The following is a 26,512-nucleotide window of genomic DNA, read 5'->3' on the forward strand; positions in this document are numbered from 1 at the left end:
GCTCGATCCCAGGACCCTGAGATCATGACCTGAGCTGAAGACAGAAGCTTCATGACTGAGCCACCCAGGCACCCAAAAACGGAGAATTTTTATAAAGCCTACAGGACTTTCTCATGGAATTCAAAGTCATAGGGAAAAACTAGAACCAGGAACTTAAATAATAAGTACATTTCCTTGTTTTCTTTTTTCTGGTCCTTCTGTCTGCCCCCCTTCCAACCCTTTCTTCCTCATCTCCTCCTCTCCTATTTATCGATCTCTCTCCTCCTTTCCCTTCATGTGTTTGTTTCCATCTCTCCCCATCTTTCACCTCTGCTACCCTGTTCATCTGTGTCATTCTTCTCTCCTACAGCAGAATAGCTTTTTCGACTCTTTACAGGGTAGAACATGGCTGCCAATACTTCGAGTTATAGATCCTTATTTTAGAGCTAAAGAGAGGGATTCTAAGTATGAACTCCAAATTCCTAAAGAACTCTAGCCCAGACCCCTCAGGCTAGTGGGATCACCACTGAAACATGGCAGATGGGGAAGGTCTTAGAAAATGAGGGAGTCTAGGCAATCAAAACATTCGGGGCTTACTACTCCATCCATTAAGTAAATGCTATTAATGTTTCACAAGAATTATTTTACTTAAGTGAATTAGCTACAATAAGAATATATTAGTAATTAGTCAAGTTTTAAGTTACACTTCTCTGATTTTAAGTTTGTATGAATGGAAAATGTGATATCAACATGAAACATGTAAAAAGGATTATTCTCTTTATTTTTAACTCCCTGAACTTCTGATCTGAACAGCTAATGACGCAAGACAGACTACAAAGTATTTAAGGATATTCTAAGAAAATTCCAAATTATACAGCACACTTCTAGCTAGAGATCCAGAGAGAGCTGGGAATAGATCTCAAAAACACCTTTTAAAATCTGAATTAGCACCCTCTAAATGCCTTCCTCTTATCTTGTTCCAAACTGAACAGAAAACCTTATATAAAGTGGAAAAAAACATTTGGGAAAAATCATCACATAACATTTTACATCTCTCTAGCAATAAGTATAGATCCAAGGTTATAACAAAACTGTATCTGAGAGCTCAACTTAGTTCAATTGGAAAAATCAGCATAAAACAGTCAGAGTGAGTTAACATATCTACTTCCCTGCCTCTACACAGATTTTTCTAAGCTTCTATATGTAGTATCATTTACTGGTTAATTTTTCACCTGATATTAATATTTGTAATATACAATTAAAGTTTTTTACCTGTTTCCTTTAATAATAAAATAAACACGTTATTTACACTAAAGAAAACAGGAATGCTAAATTAACTGAGTCTTCCCAAATTTCTTATTTGCCAAAATGCCTATTTTGAGACACATTTTGTCACATATATGGCCAAAACTTTTCTTGCAACTGTAATGTCCATAGGATATTTATTAAACACAATTTCTAGTTTCTTCTTGTATTAAGAGCAAGTTTTTAAAATTTTCTTTTTAACTGCAAATTTCCTCCATGCTCATATTAAAATTTAAATAACAGATGTGGGGCACCTGGGTGGCTCAGTCAGTTAAGCATCGGACTCCTGATCTCAGCTCAGGTCTTGACCCCTGGGTCATGAGTTCAAGCCCCACACTGAGCCCCATGTTGGGCTCCACACTAAGTGTGGAGCCTACTTTATAAATAAATAAACAAACAAATAAATAAAACTTAAATAACATGTATATAAAGTAAAAAGGTGTTGGATGCACTAAGTGATTTAATTCAGACAGTAACCATTGAAGATATGTGCCATTATCCCTGTTTACAAATGAGGAAATTTAAAACCTGAGAGATTAAGTTGGTTCTATGTCACAAAACTAGTAATAGAGACAAAGCCAGAAGTTGAATGAACTCAGATTTTGTCTGTGTTTTCTACTTCTACTTCCGCTTCAGGCGTAATAAATTACCTATTTCTATTGCTACCATAACAAATTGTCACAAACTTAGTAGATTTAAACAACACAAATTTATTATTTTACCATTCAGAAGTCTAACATGGGCCTCATTAGGCTAAAATCAAGGTGTCAACAGGGTTGCATTCTCTCCTGGAGAATCTATGAGACTTGGTTTTCTTGTCCTTTCCAGCTTCTGGGGGATGCCTGCATTCCTTGGCTCATGGAGTAGTCTCTTCATCTTCAAAGTGAGCAACACTGCCTGGCTAAGCTTCTGCCTGTTAATTTCTTTGACTCTTCTGCCTTCCTCTTCCACTCTTAAAAAACCCTTGTTACTAAACTGAACCCACGTGGATAATCCAGGCTACTCTTCCTACTTTAGAATCAGTTAATTAGCCATGTTAATTCCATCTACAACTGTACTTCCCCTCAGCTATGTAACCGAATACATTCACTGGTCCTGGGAGTTAGGATATGGATTTTTTGGGGAAGCCATCATTCTGCCTATCACAGTGCCTATATTTGTAATAAATATGCTACCAAAATTATACTGATCTGTTATGGTTTAGATAGTGAACATGTTTTGGCTCAAAATGTATCATATGTTAATTAGGTACTAAGGAACATAACTTTTCTAAATTAGAAGAATGGTTTAATTTATTTAGCTCTCAAAGTAGAACAAAGTCAACTGAATGAACTCACTCATCTAACTAGGTCTTAGAGGGAAATAAAGCCAATAAGAGATATCATCTTCCTCTTCCTTATTAAACCTCTGAAGCACTAGCCTTTGGTGGAGGAGAAACAAGTAAAGCTGGCCTTGTTCTACGTGGCTAGGAGGAGACAGAAACATTGTAAAAGGCTTGAATCCTGGTAACAGGCCTGTGGTTGGCATAAACCTGTTCGGATGACACTGGACCCAACTGTTCTTCAAGTGCACCCTAACGAGAATTCGACAGGAAACTGGTCTCAGCAGAAAAATTACCAAAATTACCAGGGATTTAAAGATGGGAGACTTTGGGTGAGTACATGGGTGACTTCCTTCTTTGTTACAACACCAAACATCGACGCACTTTTTCCTTTTTATCCCCTCCCTGCAGAGGGAGGGGTGCTTGATAAAAGAATACTTAATTTGAGGGAGTTATCTGTGAATTAGCCTACTCTACTAAGATTTATCTGTAAACACCCCTAACTCAATGTTCATGGCGTTTTTATGGTCATTTGCAGATACGTGCAGAGCTGTGAAAATTTAAGTTGCCAGATCCACATGTCCCCAGCTCAGGTCAAACATGATTCTCATACTGTAAACAAGTGTCCTTTCTGAAGTCTATCATAGTGTCACTTTGTGTGTGTTTTGTTGGTGATGTCATTGTTTAAAATGGCCCCCAGATGTCAGTGCTGAAGCGCTGTCTAGGGGTCTTAAACCAAAAATGCTGAGGTGTGCCTTAGAGAGAATGTGTTATATAAGCTTCACTTGGACATCAGTTATAGTGCTGTTGAGTTCAGTGTTAATGAATCAACAGTATACATTAAATAAGATGTCACACATTGAACAGAAGCACACATGGAATGAGATTATGAATTGATCAGTTGATAGAAACATTGTAACCAGAGGCTCAAAGGAACCTAACCTTGTAACTCCTCTAGGAGCAATGAGTCAGTATTCACTAATTCAGTGTTCACAGTGACTTTCTAAAACATAACTACTGTAAATAATGACAATTAACTGTATATGAACACTTTGATAGAAAAAATTTCTGAGTCAAAAGTTATGCTTTTTTAAAGTTGTGACATATAGTATCAAATTTCCCTCTAATAAATTTTTAAAAGAAAAATCTAAAATGCCATACTTTTAAAATGTTTTTAAACATTTAGCTTCTTGGGATGCCTGGGTGACTCAGTCAGTTGAGCATCTGCCTTCAGGTTGGGTCATGATCGCAGAGTCCTTGCTCAGTGGGGACCCTGCTTCTCCCTCTGCCTCTCCCCCTGCCTGTGCTGTCTCTCTGACAAATAAAGTCTTCAAAAATAAATAAATAAAATTTAAAAAATAAAAGTATAATTTCTTGTTTGTTCTATTTTTAAAGATTTTATTTATTTATTTGACAGAGAGAGACACAGAGAGAGAGGGAACACAAGCAGGGGGAGTGGGAGAGGGAGAAGCAGGCTTCCTGCTGAGCAGGGAGCCCAATGCGGGGCTCGATCCCAGGACCCTGGGATCATGACCTGAGCAGAAGGCAGACGCTTAATGACTGAGCCACCCAGATGCCCCTGTTCTATTTTTAAATTACATCTTTAAATGAATTAAAACCAACAATATCCATACTACCTTTGTATTTTTGAATGAATTAAAAATCCATTCAAATGAATTGTTACATTATATTGTTTTGCCTTAAACAGAGAAAGTATTGAATTTGCTAACCATGTATTTCATTGTCAATTACTAAAAAAAAAAAAAAATCAGGGGCACCTGGGTGGCTCAGCTGGTTGAGTGTCCGATCTTGATTTTGGCTCAGGTTATGATCTCAGGGTCCTGAGATAGAGCCCCACATCAGGCTCTGAGCTCAGTGCAGTCTGCTTGTCCCTTTCCCTCTGCTCCTCCCCTCACTCCCACATTCTCTTTCTCAAATAAAATCTTAAAAAATAAATAAAACAAAAATCAATGTGAGCAAATAAGAACAAGTAGTTATGACATTCATATTTTATATGTATATTTAATAATGCACATTAAATTATTATTACATTTCAAAGGGTTTTGATGAATAAAGGAGTAAACGAAGTAACTGAACACAAGGTAATACACCAAGAAGTAGTCTGATGAAGTATGTAGAGTAGAATAACTAATGAACTGAATTATAATCTAGCAAAAAAAATACATTTCTCTTAATTAGATGACAATATCTACAAAACAACAGATGACACTTACTGAGCAGTTACTACACTGTAGCCACTATGCTTAGTACTTAGAATGGTTTATCTCATTTAGGCCTCAAAATATCCTAAAAAAACAATTACTGTTACTTTTCTTATTTACAGATACAGAACCTGATACACAGAGGATTAAGTAACTTGTCCAAGGTCATACAGCAAATGAGGCAATAAGACTTCAGAGCTCCAGTGGTTTACCAGTGTCAAAATAAACATATTTAAAGCTTCAAGTTGTACAAAAGTGTCCCTACAATAGCCTCAGGTATTTAGTAAAAATGAAGGTTCCTGGCTCTCAGTCCAGGTTTACTGAATTATAATTCCTAGAGGTAGAATTTAGGAGCCTACATTTCAACAGACATCCCAGGTGATGAGTAGCAACAGTGAAGTTTGAAAGCCACTAAGTATATGACTGACCCCTATTCCTTTTTTTTAAAGATTTTATTTATTTGAGAGAGAGACAGCGAGAGAGAGCACAAGCAGAGGGAGAGGCAGAGGGAGAGAAACTGACTCCTCACCAAGCAAGGAGCCAACGTGGTGGGGCTCAAACCCAGGACACCAGGATCACGACCCAAGCTGAAGGCAGACGTGTAACCGACTGAGCCACCCAGGCGCCCCGTGACTGACCCCTATTCCTATGCTAGAAGCACATACATTTCTGTGCTAGAAGCACCCTATAACCAGAAAGCATCTTGCCTTTGCCATCTTCTTTGTGTCTTTGTTCATGTTATTCACTCCCTCTGGAATGTCCATTTATCCTTCAAAACACTCAAATCCCACCTCCACCACGCCTTCCCTGAACGTGTGTTTCTCTCCTCTTGATCTGCCATTGAACTTTAAACCTCCAATACAAAATTTCTTCTAAGTCTACAGTAGTAGTATATAGTAGTATATTTAATAAACAGGAAACTAATAAACAGAGTTTCCTTTTTATCTCCTAAAAAGCTTAATTAACATGGTGCCTTGCCTGAAGTAGACATTTTTTTTTCTTTTGAAGTTTGTTGAAATGAATTACAGGTCCTCTCCCAATCAATGTTTACGACTGGACCCAAAAGATAAATATTAGCCAACAAATTAACGTCTGAATCTGGCTTCTTTAACTGAAGGGAGTGTAGATAAAAAAACACTGCATGTAAGATAAAAAAAATAAATTCAACCCATAGTAAACATATATATTAATTTACTAGTTACCTATATCCCCTTTAAGCTGTAAAGACTTGATAATGCTATGACTTCAAAAACTGCTCTAGCTTCAAAATGTCAGTATAAAGTGGGTGACAAGACAAGCAGTTACATTAGAAAGGCAAAATGCAGGGTGCCTGGGTGGCTCAGTTGGTTAGGCGACTGCTTTCGGCTCAGGTCATGATCCTGGAGTCCCGGGATCGAGTCCCACATCGGGCTCCCTGCTCAGCAGGGAGTCTGCTTCTCCCTCTGACCCTCTTCCCTCTCGTGCTATCTCTCATTCTCTAATAAATAAATTAAAAAAAAAAAAAAGAAAGGCAAAATGCATGGTGACCATTTCCAGAAATCATCTTAGCAATTCAGGGAGGCAACAAAATTGATATTATTAGTTTCCTGTACTGTTCATTATTTAGCAACAGCTACTCTTTCCATATAGAAATATTATAGATACTTGAATAAACTGAATTTTACGGGAAAAAAGTATTTGGACATAACAAATTTTTATATATTTGAGCTCCATGGACCATATATGTATCATAAAATCAAATATATCGCATGACATATGTTCTGAAGAACTTCATTCCATCTATAATTTGAATCTCCAAAGAATATGAAGTTGCCTGCTTTTACTTTTTGAAGTAAAAAAATAATGTGGAAATAGTATGAATGGTTTTGTTCTAGTCTGATGAAGGTGTTGCATTAAAAGGAGACCAAGTTTTTAATTAAAGAAAAGTTGATGTTTTCTTTCCTTCTACCTTCATATTTTATAAGTCTTTTCCCCTGAGCTAAGAATGATCACTTAGTCTCAGTCCCAAGTTCCTTCGCATGACTTAAGAATTAAAGCCAGAACACTGGTACAATATTTCTGAACTATTCCTTACCTCTGTGCTCTACTATTTCAATCCTGTTATTTTTTAAAAAACATATGTATGGTAACTATGTATATATAAAATATTCTCTAAAATCTTCTTTAAAAAAAAAGAACACGTTTGATTTTTAAGGTTTCTCATATACAGGAGTAGAAGTTTCCAACTATGGAAAACTATTAGAATTCAACAAGAATTTTTTTTTACTCCCCAATACTATCTTGTGCTATTACCAGAATCTTAACAGCAGTATTAGCAGTATTTGCTTGCTCAGGTCAAGTATCTAAAAAAGTTTGAACTGAATCACATCAACATTTGTCATATTATTATGGTCTACATTTTGTATTTCTGGTTTGGGGAACAGATATTTAAAATTCCACATACATGAATACGTTACTTCTGACTGGAAACAATTTTCTGATGTTTTTATCATTTAGTGAGTATCGACAACAGAATATATACTATAAAATCTGAGGAAATGGCAACACAAGAATGTTCTGTTTGGGGCACCTGACTGGCTCAGTCGGCAGAGCATGTGACTCCATCTCTCAGGGTCATGAGTTCCAGCCATACATTGGGTGTAAAGTTTACTTTAAAAAAAAAAAGTTTTCAAGTTTTCCTAGATAAATACATAAAGTTTTTCATGATCCAATACTCTTATGTCAAAGAGGAAACAGACTAAGTTATAAAATAAAAAGAGTAACAACTTTTTACCACATTAGTGAGCTTCAGCAAAGGCTATATTCAGAGCATAGCCTTACACACTTACTACCAAAAAGGAAATAAACAAGGAAAAAACAAAAACCAAAAAAACCCAAAAGAGGATTATTTTTAAATCATACTGAGATTTCTTTTTCCATTGTTTCTAATTCATTAACTTTTCTTTTAATTTTCTGTTCTTTCACTATTATAATAAAAAAATTCTAATATGGTTTATAAATAAAAATCAGTGAAATAAGTTGCTAGATTTAATCTTAATCAAAAAACAACAAAAAAACAGAGTATCAGGTGCAAGAACAGTGCTAGAGCCATCGAGGATTTGAAATGACTATAAAAGGGAACTCTGTAAAACACCTTGCTCATAAAATGTTAACTAGATGAGGGACACCTGGGTAGCTCAGTCGGTTAAGCATCTGCTTTCGGCTCAGGTCATGATCCTAGGGTCCCACGTCAGGCTCAACTGGTCAGCGGGAAGCCTGCTTCTCCCTCTGCCAGCCACCCCCCTGCTTGTGCACGTGTGCGCACTCTCTCTCTCTGACAAATAAAATCTTAAAAAAAATTAGAACAAAATTTTTTTAACTAGATGAAAAGGATGACTATCTAGGCAAATAGAAATTAATAAAAGTTCAGTTAAAGACAGGAGACCTAAAGAAATCAATAAGCATGAAAATACTTCAAACCTTTCCCAAAAATCCATCAAAAAAAGAATGTATTTCATGGATAAATTAAGTTTTCTGACACTTACATGAATAAATTAGTCTTACACTCTTTAATCTCTTACAAAGCATTCAGGAAAAAGCTTCCTTCTTATTTTTTTTGCTGATAGCCCAATCGCGACAGAGCCAAAAAGTCGGGGGAACAAGGGCAAGATCTAGTAAAGAGGCTCTGAGTGAGGTAAATCTCTCTCTTCCCACCCTCAAGAATCTTCTCTTGAACTGCTAGAAAATATAAGCATTACTTAGTCACTAGCTAATCAGTTTTCCTGGAGAAGTAACTGCACTGAAAATCCCCTAATATTCTATAACCACCAAGGACCAGCAGCAGTGTTCTCTCCTCTCCCACCATATTTGAACCCTGAATATAATTTTTTGTTTTTCAGATCTAGAGTCTAGGACAGTTCTGAAAATGCAGTGCAAATACAAAAGAATACATGTTTTTCTACTTCCTAATCTTAAAACATCTAATTTGTCCTTCGATTTTTCTAACCTTTTGATACAAAGATTTAACCTAAGAGAGTAGTCCAGGCCATTTGTCTTTTAGAGATTTCAATTTTCTTGGTTGTAGTATTGTTTCAACAGACATTCTGGGTTATCAAAATACCTGCTTCCCAAAGACTCATAAAACAGTGATAGGTGCCAGAGAAATGCTAGAGCCAAGGAGCTCTGGCACAGAACTCCTAAAACCCCTTGGAATTTCCTAAGTGGTAAGAGCAATAAGGTGAAAGGAATACCTTTTGTTATTCATACTCTCTTTCAACCACACTTGCGTTTATGTTAATGTGGTGATTTTTGGAAAGCCCAAAGTGTAGAGGGCTGCTCACCAGAGGACCAACCATGTATGATTAGTTGGTTGGGACTTTCTGCCCCACCACACACTCCCACCTCAGGGAAAGGAAAAGAAACTGAGGTTAAGCTAATAACCAACAGTCAATGATTTAACCAGTTATTTCTACGTAAAGAAGCCTCCATAAAAATCCTAACTGAAAGGGTTCTGAGACCTTCCAGATTGGTGAACCCAGGTAGGTGCTAGGAGGGTGGCTTACCTGGAAGTTCATGCCCTTTCCCACATATTCTGCCTTACGCATCTCTTCCACCTGGTGGTTCCTGAGTTGTACTCTTTTATAATAAACCATTAATCTAGTAAGTGAACTGTTTTCCTGAGTTCTGTTAGCCATTCTGGCAGATTATCAAACCTGAGGAGGGAGTTGCACAAACTCCCAATTTATAACCTTGTTGGACATAAGCTGTGGGTAACCTGAGAATCCACTATTTACAACTGGCACCTGAGGTTGGGGGTGGGGGACCAGTCTTGAAAAACTGAGCCCCTAATCTGTGAGATCTAAAGCTAACTCCAGGTAAAGAGTGTCAGAACTGAAGAACACCCAGCTGGTGTTGGAAAACTAGCTGTTATGGGAAAAACCCCATATGCCTGTTGACCAGAATATTCTGTGGGTACTGTACAAAGGAAACAGAGTTTTCCTCTAGCTTGTTTTTTTTTTCCTTTCACTACTATACTCGACAGTGCTTGTAACCACTATTGTATGCTTCTCTACTAAAAAAAATATGTAGTTTATTCTCAGAATCTAAGGACAGTTTTGTATTAGTATGTCTATTCATAATATTAATTCATATTACAAAATAAGAAAAGCCATTAAAAAAACCCAAGAGAAAAAATTAGGTCAGCATCCACCCCTACTTGATAAAATAAATCACGACACAGATATAGAAATCCTTCTATTATGGGGCGCCTGGGTGGCTCAGTCATTAAGCGTCTGCCTTCGGCTCAGGTCATAATCCTGGGGTCCTGGGATTGAGCCCCGCATCGGGCTCCCTGCTCAGCAGGAAGCCTGCTTCTCCCTCTCCCACTCCCCCTGCTTGTGTTCCCTCTCTTGCTGTGTCTCTCTCTCTCAAATAAATAAAAAAAAAAATTTAAAAAAACACCAAATAAAATCTTAAAAAAAAAAAAGAAATCCTTCTATTCTATATCCAGAGCTAAAGCTCAAATAAACTCTGGCATCATGGTTTAATGACAAACCCTAGAAACACTCTTAACTAAATTTATAACATTTTGACCTGTTCTCAAAGTACTAAACAATGTAATTAGACAAGAGAACCAAATAAGATGGAAAAATATTAGAAATAAGTTGGGGATAGAATAATTATTTATGCATAGTGATTATTTATACAGAAAAACCTAAGAGAATTAAATGAAAAACCATCAGAAACAAGAGATTTCTATAGAACAATTACAAAATATATACAGATAAATAGCTTCTTTATATACCCAAAATAGCCAGTTATAAAAATATACTTTAAAAACAAAGCATTCAAAATCACACATACCTGGCTAAAAGGAATCAATGCTCCTTCGATAAGGAGCAAGGTAAGTACAAGATGAGCCTGTACATCTCACACCAAAAAAATAATAATAATAATAAAGTAGTTCTCAGAAAATGATGGGACTAAATCAAATATATCAAAAGTACACAGGAAGCATCTTGAAGATCTTGCTGGCCAAAAATAGAACAAATTTGAGCATCAAAATTAATAAAGACAGGGGCACCTGGGTGGCTCAGTTTTTTAAGGGTCTGATTTCGGCTCAGGTCACGATCTCAGGGTCCTGGATGGAGTCCTACACCGGGCTCCCCTGATCAGCAGAGAGTCTGCTTCTCCCTCTCCCCCAGCTCGTGCGTGCTCTCAAACAAAATCTTTTTAAAAAATGAATAAGGATATTAATGGATTATAACCTGTTGACTAAAAAAAAGTCTATAAATCATTCTGATAGTAAACAAACGAGGAATATGGAAAGGTCTTCTCTTACAGAATCTCAACTAATAAACATAGAAGGAATTACAGAACTAGAAAAGTATTATTTTGCAACCAATGTTAAATAATCAATTCAGGCAAGACTCACTGATAAATGAGCTAAAAGTACTTCCCCACATACTACTTATTAATTTAAAAGAGAAAAATGCTAACTCTACAGTGAAGAAGCCTGACAGGTATCACCTTACCTGAGTTAATATTGCCAATAATGGGGCAGACTAACATAGAGTGCCTCTTCATGGCCTATACTAGGAAGGACACAATACTCCTTACATAGCATTGCTGCCCTAAATTCATAATCTTAATCTAATCATGAAAAACACCAGAAAAATCCTAAGGTACACTGTACAAAACATGTAGTCTGACTTTTCAAAAATACCAACATCTGAAAGTGCTGAAGAACTGTTCAAACTAAGAGACCAAAAAGACAGGATAACTAATTGCAATAGATTAGATTCTGGATTTTTGTCATAAGGAATTACGAAGACAACTGGGAAAATACCAATTAGTTTCTTAGGGCTGCTATAAAAAAAAAAAAAAGGCTTAGGACAACAAAAATTTAAGCTCTCAGACTAGAATTTTGAAATCAAGGGTGTTAGCAGGGCCATGTTCCCTTTGAAACTCTGGACAGAATCCTTCCTTGCCTCCTCCTAGCTTCTGATTGTTGTTGGCAATCCCAGAGGTTCCTTGGCTTGGGCTGGCTCACTCCAATCTCTGCCTCTGTTGTCACATGGCATTTTCCTCTTCTTATAAGGACACTGGTCATACTGGATTACGGCCCACCCTAATTTGGTATTAATTCATCTTAACCTGATTACATCTACGACTACCCTTTCAAATAAGGTCACATTCACAAGTACTGGGGGTTAGGACTTAAAACTATCTTTAAGGAAAAGACAATTCAACCTACAACTGTATATTGGATAACTGTATAACAGTGTCATTAAAATTTCTAAATCTAATAATCGTACTGTGGTTAAGAAAATGTCCCTGTTTTTAGGAAATACAGGCTGAAGTACTTAAGGGTAATAAGACATGATGTTTGCAACTAATTTTCAAATGGTGGGGGTGGGTGGAAAGAGTGGGAATATCCATACACATATACACAATGCGGGAATATAAAATCAAATGTAGCAAAATGTTAACAACTGGTAAATCTGGGTGAGGGAGATCCAGAAGTTCTTTGTACTATTCTTGTAACTCTTCTGTAACTTTGAAATTATTTCCAAGTAACAAGTTTTTTCAAACCACACATGAAATAATACCTACAAATAAGTTTAAGGAAAAATGTTTGGAGTCTATATTACAAAAATAAAACTGTGTGATATAAAGAACCTCAATAAATGGAAACCTATAACTTTTTAGATGGTAAGAGCCATTATTAAAAGATGCCCATTCTTCCTAAATAAACCTAAATAATTAACATTATCTAAATCAAAATCACAATGAAGCTCATATGGATAAGTGAACACATAATAATAGCCGGGAAATTTTTGAAAAAGAAAAATGAGATTTGTCCTACTAGTAATCACAACTTCATAGTTCAGAAAATGGGCTCTGAAGTTAGAGAGTTGGTTGTAGCCCTAGCTTGTACATGAATAAATGTAACATCTTGGGGTGCATGGGTGGCTCAGTCATTAAGCGATGGCCTCTTGATCTCAGCTCAGGTCTTGAGCTCAGGGTCGTGAATTCAAGCCCCACGTTGGGCTCCACCCTGGGTGTGGAGTGTACTTAAAAGAATACTAACTCAGTGCTCCCTTTGGCAGCACATATACTAAAACTGGAAAGATACAAAGATTAGCACAGCCTGTAGACAAGGATGAAACACAAATTTGTGCAGCATTCCGTATTTTCTTATAAAGAAAATCCTTTCACGAAATAAAATGGCTAAATGTCAGAATATTTAGCCAAATTTTCAGAAGAAAAATACTTAACTCATAGAGTTTTGTGAGAAATGTTAAAATATATTAAAGTATTTTTTACCATGACTGGCACACAGGCAGTACTCAACATTAACTGCTCTTCTTGCTGTTATCATGGTCCTAATCATTAGGCTACGTGGTATTGGCACAGGAATAAACAATATCTGGACAAGAACAAAAGCCCAGAAACAGGCCCGAGAGTAAACAAACCTCATTTAAGGTATCGTTTAATCAATTTTTTTTTTTTTGGAAACGTCTACCTGTCTCTATTTATTTCTCTATTACCGAGGCCCTGGGAATATGAGAAATGTCTTTCAGAACCTTCAGAAAGAATCCTTCTGGACCTAGAAGCTTGAAATCAACTGAAGCCAGATGCCCTCTTAACTATCTATTATCTACTTTCTTACTCTCTTTTCTAGCTTTTCTAACTTCAAGAGCATGTTACAGAAGTCAGGAGATTCAAAGAAGACATGCTAGGCATTTCCCATTATCTATTATGCCACCTTCCCTAAGTTGTGGATCTGTGGCTTCCTTCTTCCAACTTTGAATTTATCTCTAAGAATCATCTACATTGTCATTAGTTTTTTTTCTCCTAGGCATCAATCATTCTAAAAATCCTATTCATCTTCTGACAATATCCTAAGAGGTTCTTGACCCTCTCTTCTACTTGACCTTTACTGAGTTCCTCCTTCTGACTTAAGTCCTATTCATTAAAAAAAAAAACCAAGGGTGCCTGGGTGGCTCAGTTGGTTAAGCGACTGCCTTCGGCTCAGGTCATGATCCTGGAGTCCCGGGATCGAGTCCCGCATCGGGCTCCCTGCTCAGCAGGGAGTCTGCCTCTCCGTCTGACCTTCTTCCCTCTCATGCTCTCTCTCTACCATTCTCTCTCTCAATAAATAAATACGAATCTTTAAAAAAAAAATAAAGATAAATAAAAATAAAAAAAACAAAACAAAAAAACAAAAAACAAAAACTAAGCCCCAGCAGGAGTGGCTAAGGGGGTGAGAAGTAATGAGGTGGGAAGGAGGGAGTGGGGTAGGGCTTTAGCTCTATCAAAATTCCCACCTGCTACTATCCCCACCAAATTCTTTGCTACGGCTAATTACTATCTTTTCTCAATCACTAAAAGGACTACATAAATGCAGATACAATCCACAATTCTCCTCTGACCCCCTCCCACATCAGAGCGCTTCCCAAGCTCTTCGTATAAAAAGTTTGGGGCCTTTTTAGACTTTTCATTCCTTTAGGTGGAATACTGCACATCAGAATCTGAAATCAAAGACTCTTGCTGGTTTTCAAATATGTTTCCTAAAGTCTAGGGCATACATCTTCTTACTGTCCAAAATTACTTTTCCTGTTACTTTTACTATAAACCCAGGGCAACATGGTCCCTATCTCCAAAAGTTCTTTCTATAATTTGTATATCACTTTTTCCTACTGGTCCTAATTAAGTTCAAAACAGCAAATATCTTTATAGCTTCCTTTACCACCTAAAACATGAAATGATATTTTTCCAGATGCTCTGCTCTAAAAAGCAAACTTCCAGAAGGTGCTGGGATGTCTGACTTTTTCCATCATAATTAGTTTGCTTCTGTACTAATATGTTGTCTTCAATTAAGAAGATACCATCTTGGGGCACCTAGCTGGCTGGCTCTGTCAGTAGAGCATGCAACTCTCGATCTCAGGGTCATGAGGGCATTCAGCGTAGGGCTTACTTTAAAAACAAAAAAAAAAAAGATATCATCTTTATCCACAACTTTCAAATATTCTAACCATGTTTCTACAACCAAATAGTATATTTCCATATAGATGTCTAACTTTAACAGGTTACTTTCTCTCCCCTTCTGGGACAAAGGCAACTACTCTTCCACCAAAAATTCATTCTCCCCTTCTAAGGCTGTCACTGTAAGGTAGTCCTACCACAGACTATTTTTCTTAGTCTACTTGCAACCAGATATATGCCTATAACTCATTTACATCAACATACTGTAAGAGGAACTGATGTGTGTCACAGTTTTTAAGAAACACAGCTACTAGAAATATAAAGAATAAGATATAAAGAAAACAAATCCCCTTATTGCACATTTTTTTTTTACTGGTCTTTAACACAAGTCACTGCTAAATCAAACCTCAATTTCTCCAGCAGACTCAAGTACAATGTTTATTTGAATTCACCCTGAGCGGGGCACCTGGGTGGCTCAGTAGGTTAAGTGACTGCCTTCGGCTCAGGTCACGATCTCAGGGTCCGGGATCAAGCCCCTCATCGGGTCCCTTGCTCAGCGGGGAGTCTGCTTTTCCTTCTCCCTCTACAGTTTCCCCCACTTGTCTCTCTAGCCCCCCCCCGTTAAATAAATAAATAAAATCTTAAAAAAAAAAAAAATGAATTCACCCTGAGCACTGATGCCACTAGTTTAGCTCTAGGCCTGCCACTCCAAGGAGCCTGCAGTAAAAAGCAGCTGTGTTTGCAGCATGAGTTTCCAATGAGGAGCCAGCTATTTGTTGACATTTCTTTCTCCCATGCCCATGAGAAGCAAACACTGCCAGCAGACTGTTACACTGTCATACATTTTAGAGCATTTAATAAGTGCCAAGATTGTGCTATTGTTCCAGATGCTTGAGATAACTTCTGTAACCAAAACAAAGATCCCTCCCTACCTCCATGGAGCTTACATTCTAGCAGCAGCCACTCCCATCATTTAGACTTGGTGCAACAGTTTAAAACCTATCTGCCAACACTTACATAGACTTAATAAACATGGGCAATGATGGAATTGTTGGAGTGATGTATGAAGGAGCTATATTCTATGTGGGATAATAATGCTACGATAATCAACCTAGCATTCCCACTAGAAAACAATGCTCCAGCTTATTAAAGAGGACAAAGGGTACATTCTTAGATACAACTGAAGAAATAAAAGGAAGCCAAAGAAGAAAAGGCTTCTAAGGTGGTTAAAGAAATCTTTGTCAATAGAATTTGACACAGTGGTAAATAAGTAGCAAACAAAATTTCCATTTGGAGCTTTAGATGAGATTTTCATCCAGAGAGTAAGGAATTTATATAAGAAGATTCATAGGACAAGCCAGTATGGAAGAATCCTACTGTATCCTCCAGAAGGTAGGAAAGCTTTGAATGGCTGATGAGTCTGTACCAAGGTGTAGGAAACTGCCATCTTACTGACAGGGCAAATTAAAAAGTATGCTCTCTTTCTGCAGCATATCCAAAATATGATGTAGGACCATTCAGAAAAGGCAGACCTTCCATCTATTTCTACCAACTCATCTAGGAAAAAATGATTTAATTAGTAGAAATAAAGGCAATGTTGCACAATAGAAGTTTGAGCCAGCTTTTGACTCAGAAGACTCATATTTGAGCATAAACTCAATTCAGGGGAGGAGGAATGACAGGGAAATAGAGAGAGGAGCTGACTATATACACACAAACTCCATATACACTCTACACACCCAAACTTACAAATGGACAGCATTTGCTACAGTTTAGTTAGCGTAATACCCATCTTTTGCCTGCTTTGTTCTTTTGATGAGTTAAATTTAGATTAAAAAAAAAGAAAAGCAGCAGCTTGATTAGAAAAACATCCAAACACTGCCTCTTTGTTAATCTGGGCTGAACATCTTGTTATAAAAAGATAAAGAGCGCTCTGGAATTAGTATATCAATTTTCCATTACAAAGCCAAACTACAAAAGGAAAGCATTTGCTAGAGTTTAGTGTAATAACCCATCTTTTTCAGTTCATATAATAACTGACCTTGATTCCCATTATGAAATAAGTATGGCAAAGCTACGTCAATTAAAAAGAAAAGTGTGAGTTGAAAATTCACAGCCCCAATAAAAATGTACAGTTTAAGGGAGAAGGAAAAAGATAAATTCTCCTTTCTATCACTGCTCGTTATCCATAAGGAAGTTGTCTTATAGGGAACAGGCTTATTGTCAGGTAGATAAATTCAGTTCCACTAGTCATCACTAATCATGTGACCTTAGCAAATTACATATACTTTCTGATCCTCAGTTTCTTCACATGTAATAAATGCCTATTTCATCCACAATTTTTTTATTTTGGAAAGGCATTTCAAATATTTAACTGCAATAATGCATATGAACTACACATGTAGCACAGCACCTGCCATAAAACAGGTTTTCTTCCTTCATAACCAATTCCTATGACAAGTAAATGAGTGGGAAACAGAAAAAAAGGCCCAAAGAAGGAAATTATAAACTTCTACATTACATTCATTCCTCATTTTCCCAAGCACTTTTCTACTTTCCTCATTTTTGTTTCTCATTTCCAATCTTTTGAAGCTTTCCCATTCGTCACACTGTCCTATAGGGATAAAGTAGGAAGTAGGCTTAGAGTGCCTGGAACAAGCAGGTGGGAGAAACTAGGGACCCTCCTGTACTTAAATTCAGCTTAACAGCAAGGCGTCACTGGGAGGGTTCCTGGCATTCTAATATGAAACTCGTAACAGAGTGATTTTTAAATGGTGAAGAGCTGGGAAGGTGAGGAGACAGTGTAACTGGCAAGGCAATGGGGTCATACCCTATATAATCAGAGCATTTAGTGGACCAAATATTTCCTATGTTCAAAGAGCTCAGATTTAAAAAAACAAAAACCTGAAAAACTGAAACACTATTATAACTGTTAAATTTTTATAAACTCTAATGGTCTGCCTAGAAATCCAACCAAAAAGGCTAACCTTCCAGGAAAGACTTTTTCTGGGAAAAGATTTTGATTTTCAAAGACCCAACTGACAAACTTTGGGAACACAAACTACTTATAATTTTAGTGGCTTTCTTCTTTTTCCTTTTTTTAACAAGATCTTTTTTGCAAACCTTAAAAAGCTAACCATTTTCTAATGTCTATGTTTATTTTGTTCTAACTAGTAACTAAATGTGTTAAAGAAAAAAATCCAGAACAATTATTCTGTGTTTTTATCAATTAAAAAAATTAAATGTTTTAATGTTAGTGGCTATTTTCCTGATATAAAGTGGCAAAGCTATCATCCAAATAGTCATGATTATCTGTTAACTGACATCACATCTAATTGCCTCAATGAATAAAGCCCTTATCTTTTTAATTTTACTGCTAAATAAATCTGCAATGTTTATTTATTTGACACAGAGAGAGAGTGAGAGAGAGAACACAAGCAGGAGGAGCGGCAGGCAGAGGGAGAGGCAGGCAGAGGGAGAAGCAGGCTTCCTGCTGAGCAAGGAGCCCAACGCGGGGCTTGATCCCAGAACCCTGGGATCATGACCTGAGCTGATGGCAGATGGTTGACCAGTTGAGCCACCCGGACACCCTTGAAATGGTTTTTAAAGGCCTTATTTTCAAATGTGCCTCTTTTTTTTTAAAAAGATTTTATTTATTTATTTATTTGAGAGAGAGAATGAGAGAGAGAGAGCACATTAGAGGGGGGAGGGTCAGAGGGAGAAGGAGACTCCCTGCTGAGCAGGGAGCCCGATGCAGGACTCAATCCCGAGACTCCAGGATCATGACCTGAGCCGAAGGCAGTCGCTTAACCAACTGAGCCACCCAGGTGCCCCCAAATGTGCCTTCTTATAGTAAAACTTCTAAGTGTTATGGAACCTGCATATGTGTCACACATATCCGTAATGAACTGTCTAGAAAATCAAATCAAGTCTTCCTGCCTAGAGAATTGAATCAGTTTGCTTTGAGGCTACAAGTATCTAGTGCAAAGGGATTCATTAAAGTTTCAGAGGTATCACACAGTAATACCATCAAAAACCAGAGAAGTGTTGTACTAGATTATCACACTAAAAAGATCTACCCATCTACAAAATTTGTAACAATCTCCTAATCATAGCCAGTCCCACCCAACTGTGAATTCCTAAAAGGCAGCAGTCATGCTACAAACATTTTTATAACATAAAAACTAGCACAGTATTTGTTACGCCATGGGTTTAATAAATATCCACTTAATGAAATAATACTATGTTTGCTGGAGAAAAGTCCAGTGCCAAGTCCATGGGTCAGGTTTTTACTACAACCTTTACTTACCTGTTATTCACTTCAAATTCTAGATTCTGAAACGTTTCCTTAAAATGTTATCAATATAAAAACTTCAACTGTAACAGAACCACACATTTATATAAGGCTGAAAGGATATCAGAAACCATCTGGCCCAACTACCTCCTGTTTCAAATGATGAAACTGAGGCATAGGGCACTTACTGAACTGACCAAGGCCACATAGCTCCTCATTGTCCAAAGTGGCATTAAAATCCAGATGACCTTCTACCTTTTAGTCCTTTCCTTATTATACCATGTTGCCTTCTCTGCTCCTTTTCAAAGTCCTGACAGCGATTATTCTAAAAATGTTCTTATCTGTAAAATAGTAATTGGGGGTGCCGGGGTGGCTCAGTTGTTAAGCGTCTGCCTTTGGCTCAGGTCATGATCCCAAGGTCCTGGGATTGAGCCCCACGTTGGGCTCCCTGCTCGACGGGAAGCCTGCTTCTCCCTCTCCCGCTCCCCCTGCTTGTGCTCCTGCTCTTGGTATCTCTCTGTCAAATAAATAAAATTTTTAAAATAAATAAATAAATAAAATAAAATAGTAATTGTGTGAGAACAAATGTAAGAAATAAACTTGCCAAAGAACAATTATAAGTATTAAATTATGCAGCAAAAGCCACCAACTTTCTCCACTCCACTCCCATTTCTACTTAACGCTAACAAACTGTAAGTTACATTAAAAAATTAGAGAACTAGCCTCCATAATTAAAGAAAATCTATAGTTTACATACTGCTAGGAACATAGGCTGAAACCAGACAATCTTTAAGTTTCAGTGGTCAGCCCTTTCCTCCCAGTACTTCCTGTCTTCACCCACACCCCCAGTAACAGCAGACATATCCTATAAAATACACATTCTTTTACACACATTACATCAAGAAAATCAGGACTTTTTTCTTTTTGTCCTTGGAAGATATGAACATAAGCCATGATTATAATACTGATTGTCACTAGTAACATGATAGGATGACAAATGTATTTTAGAAAAATCTAGGTTTCTTTCTTTCCTTTTTTTTTTTTTTTTTGGTGGATAGCCTGGGCTTTCTATATGCATTAAAACAGTAAAAAACAGGGGCGCCTGGGTGGTTCAGTCGTTAAGCGTCTGCCTTCGGCTCAGGTCATGGTCCCAAGGTCCTGGGATCACTCCCTGCTCAGCGGGAAGCCTGCTTCTCCCTCTCCCACTCTCCCTGCTTGTGTTCCCTCTCCTGCTGTGTCTCTGTCAAATAAATAAATAAAATCTTAAAAAAAAAACAGTAAAAACCATTTCTTTAAAATAAATCTTATTAAAGACTAGTTTAACTTCACTACAAAGAGTTCCCAGTTTATTAGAAATATCAAAATGACCTTTAAATTCACATTTGCAAGTGTTTACAAACTGTTTTATAAAATCATTTTCTAGAACAAAACTTTGAGGGTAAAAATCTAAAGAATTTGTTTTAACATTAGCTTACGGAAAAGCACTAAGTTTTATAAAATTTTAGAGGTAGATCTTTAGAACATGTGTAGCAAAAGTCTGTATATTATAGTCATAAAACACACAGAACCACATCTCTGTATACAACTCAAAATTTATTAAGCATTTATTCTACTGGAGACTGTTCTCAAAAATTCATATAAAACAGTTCCTTGCCACATGTATCACAGTAATGGAAAGAATTATAATGTAAGGAGAATGTGCTTTCATATCAGAGGAGTTTTGTGGGAGCACAAAGATGGGAGCCAATATACCAGTGTTTTGCTAAGTATGTGCCACAACGACAATGTGCACTTGTTAACGTTCAGGAGTACGGTCTTCCATACCTCTTCCTTCCTTCTGGTTATATATGTTGGAGCACTGATTCTCCCAATGCTCCCTATTACCCACCCCAAATTAGCCAACCCCAAACTAAGTTTCAAGCCAGAATTAGCAAAAGGAATCGTCTCTGCAGATTTTCTGACAGTCATGGTAAAAGAGAGGAAAAGATAATGCTCTTTGCTTAGCATGTTTATAAAATGAGTAACATTTCAGAAGCAGCAAAATTTGCCTGTGGCATCTTCCAGTCTGGGGCTCGCCATATATAGCTGATAATGTATCTGCGTTTGTTGATGTCCATCTTCTCATACCCCAGGAATAAAGAACAAAAGAAAAGAAATCTAGGGTTCCTACTTGCAAAATTCAGGCAGACACAGGGCATATACCATGTGCAAGTAGTTCTAGAAATAATCCCTCTTGAGGGTCTTCCACTTCCTGGGAAAAAGTAGGATGTCCAAAGAACCTGCATATAAGCTCTCCTGCAACTCCACAAACAGTAATAGCAGCAGCACTTCTAAGTGACACAGCTTGCGGCAGCATGGAGTATATGGTATAAATTTCAGGGACCCTGCAGTCGCAATATAGGCACTCAAGCAAGAGAAACTGAAGGGCGCTGCTCTCCTGGGCTAGGAGGCTTGTAATTCAGTCCATCGGTATTATCCTGTACTTTGAAATTACAGGATTCTCTCTCTTTCCTGGAGTGAGCTTCAAGATTTTAAAGAGTAACATCAGGTAAACTCAATCCAGACCAGGATATGTTGCCGTCAAGTCTGCCAGTTCCAAGACAACAGTAGTGCTGCTGCAGCCAACAATTCCTTGGCATAGAGACATGTTAAAATGATACTGGCAGCAGCACTGGCTCTTCTCTTTCACCCTCTGCTGTTACTATAGCTCCTTTTGCTAAATCTGCCTCTGAGTTTAGACAGGAGCTGGATGGTTCATAATCACCCAGCAGCTGCAGCTGAGCAATACTCAGCCTAATTGTGGCACTGGAGCAGCTGAGAGGAAGAAAAGCGATAATACATACCCTACCATAGCCACACACAAACTGCTGTATACAATACCAATAAGATGCCAAGATACTTTAATAGGAACAGATTACTACCTTTAAAGAAAAGCAGTTGTACTTCTCTGGAAGAATTCTGGATTTGTATTATAGACCTGTTTAAATGTGAACTGAAGATGACCTAAGCCACATAGAGCTCTGAACAATGGAAGATCTTAACTAAAACTTCCTGTAAATATTCATATAACAAAGCCAGCGCCGCAAACATCACCTTTATAACATGACTAAAAGTTCCTGTGATATAAGAATCTGGCACAGACGTGATCTCTTCTTTAACTCTACATTAAGACAACGCAAAGCAACAAAATCAACGACTAAAACAGCAAGCCATTACATAAAGCAAGGAGCATAATACAATGATTCTCAGCATTTTTGAAACTCCAACACCATACTGTCATTTGCTTTCTTGAAACAAAACATACTCTTCTGTTAGGTGCCATATGGCACATCTTCATAAAGCTTAAGTAAACGAAAACTTATTATGCTGAGAATTTCATTATATCCTTAAGAATATCAAAACCAAGGCCAAAATTACTGATCCAAAGAATTACTGTTACAGAAAACAGAAAATGGGGGGTGCCTGGGTGGCTCAGTCAGTTAAGCGGCTGCCTTTGGCTTGAGTCATGATCTCAGGGTCCTGGGATAGAATCCTGCCTTAGACTCCCTGCTCAGTGGGGAGTCTGCTTCTCCCTCTCCCTCTCCCCCCAGCGCGCGGCGCGTGTGTGCACGTGTGTGTGTACACACACACGCACACTCTCGCTCAAATCTTAAAAAAAACAAAATGGTTAAAAGACTTATTACCTTGATGTGACAGTTTTGTCATTTACATAATTTTATGAAAAATAAACTGTATTTTATATTTGATGACAGAATAGTATCCATTAGTTTAATAAACATTTTGACTACCAACTATTTACCATTTACAATATATAAGCTAAAAGGATTTAAAGTTAGTAAAATCTGGTGTTCTCCCTCAAAATATTAACATAATTAACAAGTTATTTATATGTCAAAGTAGTGACAAACACTAGCTGGAATATGACAATTATGATTTAATAAGTCTAATCCTGTTTGCAAAGGATAGCCCAGTGTTCTAAAAGCACTCACTAAATGTTAAGTTCTTTACCCAAGCACCTTATATACTACATTACACCCAGGCTTTTTTTTTTTTAAAGATTTTATTTATTTGAGAGAGAAAGAATGAGAGAGAGAGAGCATGAGAGGGAAGAGGGTCAGAGGGAGAAGCAGACCCCCAGCTGAGCAGGGAGCCGGATGTGGGACTCGATCCCGGGACTCCAGGATCATGACCTGAGCCGAAGGCAGTTGCTTAACCAACTGAGCCACCCAGGCGCCCTACACCCAGGCTGCTTAAAAAAAATTTTATGTGGATTAAAACAGATACAGAAAAGCATACAGAACAAATGTATGGTTTGGTGAATATACTAAGGAACACCCTTGCAACCACCACCAGGTTAAAACTTTGTAACCACTGCAGAAGCCGGGTCCCAATCACAACTTCCTCCCACCTCCTTATCTTTACTTTTATAGAAATCACTTCCTTGCAGGTTTTTTTTTTTAATATAGTTTTATTTCCCAAGTTTGCATTCCCAGACACCAGAGCTTAGTATTGCTTTTAAATTTTTTGATATTAGGCAATTTTTTTTTTTTTTGACTGAGAGAGAGCACAAGCAGGCAGAGTAGCAGGTAGAGGGAGAGGGAGAAGCAGGCTCCCCGCTGAACAAGGAGCCCCAATGCGGGGCTCGATCCCAGGACTCTGAGATCGTGACCCAAACCGATGGCAGTTGCTTAACGAACTGAGCCACCCAGGCATCCCTAGGCACTTCTTTTAATTGAAGTATAAAAGACATAGAATACACTGCCAGTTTCAACTGTACATCATAGTGACTTGATATTTTTATACATCATGAAACAAACCCCTCCAGTATAAGTCTAGTTACCATTTGTCTCCGTACAAAGTTGTTACAATATTACTGACCATATTCTCTATGCTGTACCTTACATTCCCGTGACTTATTTTGTAACTGGGTTTGTACCTCTTCTTAATATAATGCTAAAAGGAACTAATGACGCCTACACTGAACACTAGATTGAGAGCTACATGTTTATTAAAAAAATTACTCACGTTAACAAATTACTGCCTAAAAATATGCAAATGTGGACTTTGCATTAATAAATCTTATACCATGGGTTGGTAATATTTCACTTATACTGGATTGTTGCTATTAGCTTAGAACATTTATTCTTTTAACATTACATATCAGGAAGGAGATTTGCATGGACGTTGATTTTTCAGCTTGAGATTTTCCTGAATTAAAAAAAAACAAAAAAACCTTAAGCCATGTATTAATATTATACTTCAGCCATAAGACAAATTCCACCTATCCCAGGAAGACAGGTCAAAGCCATAATTTCACTTTCGGTTGAATAGAAAGGAGTCAATTTTGTGGTTTATGAAGTCAGCAAAAACATACTGCAAAATTAAAAGCTATTATAACATTATGGTGGTTACAGCAGAGTACATATTTTAAGAGCCTTTTTGTCTTTTATTCTGGAAACATGGATATGAACTGTCTTTTATTTAGATTCAGATCAAAGGCAATTGTTTCGTTTTGTTTTTCAAATTTAGGACCCTATGAATTGTCAACCAGCATTCAAAATCTCCACTTGAGGTTTAGGTAATGTCCAAAATTTAAAATAATTAAACTTCCTTTTCTTAAGTGTCAACTCTGACAGAGGTCTCACGTATTAGTAAAACAAAACATATGTATGGCTTAGTGAAATACAACTTTCTTACAGAATATATGAAAATCATGTATGATGCACACAAGATCCTCTTTCTCCTACAAGACACTCCTTCATAACCTGCCCATTCAAAATGTTTTCTGTCCACTGTATGCATTGCCCTAGTTAAGATACTAGATTTACCAGGATACTATGCCTAAAGTGCACAGTTACATGTACACATTTAGTAACATTGTCCTTAGTGTGTAACTTAACTTTAGAAATTTAACAAGATGGTTTAAATATACTCAGAATTAATCGAGATACTTTCGGCACTGAAATCCTAGTTACAAGGACACGAATATACTACAATCATATGCATATATGTGAAATCATGTATGTGAAAGCACACCACGAAACACATATACATAATGGCATGAACATAAAGTTGTGATTCCATTAGAGACTTATTTCTTTAATAATTTATAAATTGTTAGAATGTATGTTATTCCATGACTTTAAATTAATTACGCAGAAAATTCAACCAAATCCGAACTATGTTGTGTCCCACTCACTACAAAACAAAAATTAAAGCGGTCCCTGCACTGGACTTATTTTCCACTCACCACAAAACAAAAATTAAAGCAATCCCTACATTGGACTTGGTTTTCGACGCGCTTCTTAAAACGACACTGCCCCATGCCCAATAAAGCAAAAGCTGGAAGCAATTATCAAGAAGAAAAAAACACTTTAAAACAGAATTTTCTGTAACATGTGGACAGAGAACCGAACCAAACGGGAGGCGGAGTGGCTTAGTACTGTAAAAGTGGATGCTGAATGGCATACTTCCCAACCCCCAACCCAAAACAAAGGAAAACTTTAACATGTTGCGGTTTTCAATCAAACCGAGTAAAGCGAGAGGCTCACCCACTCGCCCCCACACACACCCACGTCCGCTCTCCCAGCACAGTAGCCACCCGGCGTCAGCTAACACGGAGACCCTCAAGCTCCGGGACAGAAAGGGGCCGCCGCTCTCGGCCCTCAGTCTGGCCAAGCGAGCCAAAATTAATCTCGCCCCCAGGCACCGATGGGAGGTAGCGTACCGCTCCAAGGACCTTAAGTCGGACTTGGGCGGGACCGGGAAGGACTGGACGGGGCGGAGACCGAGTCAGGGGGCAAGCAGGTAGCGCCGGGAAGGAGACACGCCCGCCGGGCGAGCCGGGACGGGGGAGGGGAGAAGTTTCTCCCCAACTTCCCGACTCGGAGTCTGCGGGGGCGGGGAGCGCCGGCGCCTTTGGACGCGGGCGGGCGCCGGGGCCTAGCGCTGCCCGGGCCAGGGTCGGGCGCCTCCGCCAGCGGGGCCCCGCCGGGTCCTTACCTGCCCTCCAGCCGCGCTCTCATGAGTCGCCGCTATCGCGGCTCGGGGCGGTGAGGAGGGGGCGGCGGGCGGAGGCGAGGACCGCGGGGCCCTCTCCCTCCTCCACCTCCTCGTCCCGAGCGCCCGGCTGCAGCGACGACTGCACAGCCGCCCCGCACTCGTTACTTCAGGAGGAGGGAATTCCCGGGCTCCCCCACCCCTCGGCCTCACTCTCCACCTCCACTCCGCGCGGCGCCCGCCCTCACTCCCGGCTCCGCCCCTCCTCGGCGGGGGCGGGGCGGGGGCGAGGGCGGGGGCGAGGGTGGGGGCTGCGGCTACCTGCGCGCGCGGCCGGCCTCCTCACCGGAACTCGCGCCGCGCCCGCACGGGCTCGAGCGCCCCCCGCCTTCCGGCGCCGGCGCGCTCCGCCGGCTGCGGGCC

At 38.6% G+C, this 26,512-nt stretch overlaps 1 non-coding gene across 1 annotated transcript; it reads left to right on the plus strand.

Moving 5' to 3' along the window:
• The first annotated feature begins 12,901 nt into the window (after positions 1–12,901).
• LOC114201692 (U6 spliceosomal RNA) lies at positions 12,902–13,005 on the plus strand. Its single transcript, XR_003607686.2, has one exon. It is a non-coding gene; the product is annotated as a U6 spliceosomal RNA (small nuclear RNA).
• Positions 13,006–26,512: the final 13,507 nt, after the last annotated feature.

The sequence above is a fragment of the Eumetopias jubatus genome, unplaced genomic scaffold, assembly GCF_037043125.1.
Source record: "Eumetopias jubatus isolate StellerSeaLion01/CBP00866 unplaced genomic scaffold, mEumJub1_p1.0 scaffold_16, whole genome shotgun sequence".
Taxonomy (NCBI): Eukaryota; Metazoa; Chordata; class Mammalia; order Carnivora; family Otariidae; genus Eumetopias; species Eumetopias jubatus.